A 4,610-nucleotide genomic window follows, 5' to 3' on the forward strand; every position below is an offset into this window, starting at 1 on the left:
CACGACACTTGGGAAGACAGAAGCCATATTCCAAACATCCCCCCTTTCCTCCTTCTTCCCCAAAGGTTTTTTTGCTGAGCATGACGTTGTGAGGAATGGCCCCAAGGCTGTGCAGGGCACCTGGGCAAACCCAAAGCCCAGGCCCACACTGGAGGGACTGTGTCTGTGTCTGTTCTGGTGGGTACATGCTGCAGGGGATGCACAGACCGCTTGTAACCTTCACACCAGACCAGCCGGAGAGGGGACCGGGATGGGTCTGTTTGTGGTGGTCATGGTGGTGTGTATGCTGCTGGTGCTGTGGTAGCTGTAAAGGTGCTGTCCCTGGTTGGAGTTGGTCTGTGACTGGTCACCTCTGTCCATCTTTGTTTCCTTGCAGACACGGGGGTTTAGCACTTTCTCTTTGGGTGAATCCAGCTTGGGCCATCGCTCACCTTGGGGTGGGTCCAGTCACTGCCCACCACAGAGATCTGCAGACAGCTGCAGATTCCCCTCTGGGGGGGATGTCCTCTGCACTGTCACATGTGGGATAGCCCTGGGTATGTACCTCAGAGACCACTCACCATCTCCACTCTCACCACACATCCAATGGTTGAGTCCGAATTCCACCCCTTGGTCTCTGACAGCTCCCAAGGTGACAGCGAGCTTTCCTCTCCAAAACGCAAGGAAAACCAGGCCCTTTTGGGGTGAAATTCCTTGGGCCTGTTGTTGACATCAGCTTTGGAAGAACAGCTCAATCGTGAAGAACTGCATTGAGGAGATGAAACTTTATTACAGAGGTGTGATGAGAGAGTCTCCTCTGACCCAGAGTTAGACATCCCTTTTATACAGGTGAGACAGAGCAAGTTCATTCCTCAGTAGAAGTCAGACAACTCCAAACATTTCTTTAGTAACTTATCAGACACAAATAAAAAAGCAGATAACAATTACAATTATGATAAACAACCAAACAAAATAATGGCCTGCTATGGGATACGCTGCGAGTCAGTTGTGAAGAGAGATGGGAAGATTATCGCAACTGAGAAACATCCATGAAATCACTTTCCTAATGACCTCCTTGAGCTCCTGGTTCTTCATGCTGTAGATGAGGGGGTTCACTGCTGGAGGTAGCACTGAGTACAGAACTGCCACCACCAGGTCCAGGGATGGGGAGAAGATGGAGGGGGGCTTCAGGTAGGCAAATATGGCAGTGCTGACAAACAGGAAGACCACAGCCAGGTGAGGGAGGCACGTGGAAAAGGCTTTGTGCTGTCCCTGCTCAGAGGGGATCCTCAGCACGGCCCTGAAGATCTGCACGTAGGACAGCACAATGAAAACAAAACAGCCAAATGCTACACACATATTAACAACAATAACCTTAGCCTCCCTGAGGTAGGAATGTGAGCAGGAGAGCTTGAGGATCTGGGGGATTTCACAGAAGAACTGGTCCAGGGCATTACCCTGGCAGAGTGGTATAGAAAATGTATTGGCCGTGTGCAGCACAGCATTGAGAAACCCACTGCCCCAGGCAGCTGCTGCCATGTGGACACAAGCTCTGCTGCCCAGCAGGGTCCCGTAGTGCAGGGGTTGGCAGATGGCAACGTAGCGGTCATAGGACATGACTGCGAGGAGAGAATACTCTGCTGAGATCAGAAAAACAAAGAGAAAGACTTGTGCAGCACATCCTGTGTAGGAGATGGCCCTGGTGTCCCAGAGGGAATTGGCCATGGATTTGGGAACAAATGTAGAGATGTATCCCAGGTCGAGGAGGGAGAGGTTGAGGAGGAAGAAGTACATGGGGGTGTGGAGGTGGTGGTGGCAGGCTATGGCAGTGATGATGAGGCCATTGCCCAGGAGAGCAGCCAGGTAGATGCCCAGGAAGAGCCAGAAGTGCAAGAGCTGCAGCTCCCATGTGTCTGCAATTGCCAGGAGGAGGAAGTGGTTGACAGAGCTTCCATTGGACATTTAGTCCCTCATCTCAAAGGACTCCATTGATGGAGGTAAAGGCATCAATAATGTAGGAGAGATTTCTCTTAGAAAAATCTATTCAATTTCTTAAAGAAACGCCCAAACTGCTTCTCCCCTTTCAGGAAGACCTTTCACAGGTCCCATTTGGGAGCTCTGGTTGGTGCTGGCTGAGGCTGCCCCAGGGAGCAGGGGCTCCGCTGGGGCTCTGGAGGAGCCAGCCCTGCCCTACAGCCATAGGTCCGTAGGAACACAGGCTGATCTGGGATTAAATCCACTTGGGTTATCAAAGAGATTTTGAGCATTGTTGCTTCCATTTCACCCAACTGTGGGGCAGAGCTGGGGGGATTTCATTTTGTTTATCCTGTTCGAGTTGTCCCACTACAGCTGAGGAGTGTTTTTCAGGCAGAAATCCCTGGCATTTCTGCTGCACTCCAAGTGAAACCTTGTGCTTCCTGAGAGGCAAAGGGACTGTCCCCTCGTGATGAGTGAGGAGAGCTGGTCGGTCCATCAGCCCTGGTCTCAGCTGCCCTGTGCTGGCACCTCTTTGAGCTGCAGGATGATTCCCCCCAAAAGGAACTGGGCACTGCTGAGAGCAGAGGACTCCATTTCCCAAGTGCAGATCTCCAGCCCCCTCAGCCTGTCTCACTCTACCTGAGCAGGATCTCAGCCCTCCCCGCCAGGAACACAGAGGGCTCTCTGCAGCTGTCTGCAGACAGCCACCCAGCAGCGTTTTCATGGCCTTTGCACTGAGGGGTCTTCTCCATGGGGTTCCTGGAGAACACCAGGATGCCATGGGAGAGCTGTCCCTAGTTCCCACATCACTAACAAAGAGAAGACATCTCAAAGCACAGACTCCTTCCTTTCAGGTGAATGCTGCTTTGATGTCCTTCTTCACAAGTCCCCTCAGAAATGTCCTGGGGGTGATCTGGAGCTGTGAGCAGCCCTCACCCATGCAGAACCCTCTCAGCAGCAGAAGGACCCTGCCTTGCCCTGCTGGGGGTCACTCCTCCAACCCACAGCTTCTCCCCGCAGCTCTGTGGGGAGCTCCCTGGGCAGGAAGAGAGCTGACCCTGGCAGGTGGCAGAGTCCCTGCCCCAGCACAAGTTCCCCTGGGGTGCAGGGACCCTGTCTGGAAGGACAGCTATGAGCATCCCTTCACAGCCCTGCAGCCATCCCCAGGAGAATGCAGCCATCATGCCCTGCCCCTCTGACATAGCAGCAGGGAATCCCTGCTCTGGAGCATGTCCTTCTCTACACTAGACAACTGCCAGAGTCCTCCTGAAAGAACCTACAGGCTGTGGGATGTATGAGTTGCAGGAGAACCCTCCAGGACACTCATCTGCATTGTCCTGCATCCAGAGACTTACTGCATAGAGGGCTTTGAAGATTTCTCCTCCAGTGAGTTTTCAGCATCCTCCCACCTGAGACTGCCTTTCACCTCTCCCTGCCTCACACAGAGGCAGCACATTTTCCTCCTGCCCACAAAAATCCTCCCAGGAGTTCCCACAAGCTGTGGGATGTACCAGCTTGAAGAGATCCCTCCAGCAACCACAGCTGCTTTCCCTGCAGACAGAGACTTACCATCTAGGGGGCTGTGAAGAGTTCTCTTTGAATCAGCTCTCAGCAGCCTCTCACCCCAGGCTGCCTTTAACCTCTCTTCTCCTCCCTCCTCTCCCCTCCGTGCCTGCAGGCAGTGCCCTCAGCCCTGCTGCGCTTTGCAGAGGAGCTGCTCCTGGGCAGAGCTGTCTCTCTGCAGTGCTGCCCTCTTGCCATGAGCTCCCTCCATCCCAGGAGCCCGGCCCAGCTCAGCAGCAGAGGACCAGCCCAGGGCAGCACTTTCTCTGCCCTCCCACACTCCCTGCAGATGTCCCTGGGGCTCCAGGGCTGAAGCTTCTCAGAGGCATCAGGGTCTCTCCTGGGGAGTGCAGGCTGACGCAGACTGAAGTCATCACTGACTGTCCCTCTCTGAGCACTGGAGAGATGGATTTTAGAAGTGGGATTTTTCCTCCCGTGGCATGGTGGTCTATGAGAGGTTGAAATGTTCCCCTCCCTTAACCCCTCTCCCTGTCCCATGGCCAGGCAGGACACCGCAGCAGTGACAGGCAGGGATCATTTCCCCCCATGTAGGTCAGGGATTCAGTGGTGTCCATCAGGTCTCTCCTCTCCGGTGAGTAGTCTGGAGACTGGAGTGGGCTTCAGCTCTCCCCCAGGCACCCCACAGACCCACAGGAGGTGGCATTCCTCTTGCCTCAGCTCAGTGTGCGCACCGTCCATGAGTCAATATAGAGGTAAAGGACTGGCCATTTTTTCCCTCAGCAATGTCTAAAGCCAGCTGGATGGCTTTCACCTCTGCAAACTGACTCGATTCACCTTCTCCTTCAGCTGTTTCTGTGACTCGTCATGTAGGACTCCATACAGCAGCCTTCAGCCTCAGATTTGCTCCCATAATATGACAGGGCGCATCTGCAAACAGGGCATACTGCTTCTCATTTCCTGGTGGTTTATGACATGGGGGGGTCCTCTTCAGCACGTGTCACCTCCTCTTCTGGCCACTCTCCAAAGTTTTGGTCTTCTGGACAGTTCAGAATCAATTTCAAGATCAATTCCAAGATTCCTGTGCAGTCTGGTGTTTCCCATTCAAGCCCACTGTGTGATCACCACAACCA

At 53.7% G+C, this 4,610-nt stretch overlaps 1 pseudogene; it reads right to left on the minus strand.

Annotated features, from left to right (window-relative positions):
• Positions 1 to 1,006: 1,006 nt before the first annotated feature.
• On the minus strand, positions 1,007 to 1,941 carry LOC142601590 (olfactory receptor 14C36-like; annotated as a pseudogene).
• Positions 1,942 to 4,610: the final 2,669 nt, after the last annotated feature.

Source organism: Balearica regulorum, chromosome 4 (genome assembly GCF_011004875.1).
Source record: "Balearica regulorum gibbericeps isolate bBalReg1 chromosome 4, bBalReg1.pri, whole genome shotgun sequence".
Lineage (NCBI taxonomy): Eukaryota > Metazoa > Chordata > Aves > Gruiformes > Gruidae > Balearica > Balearica regulorum.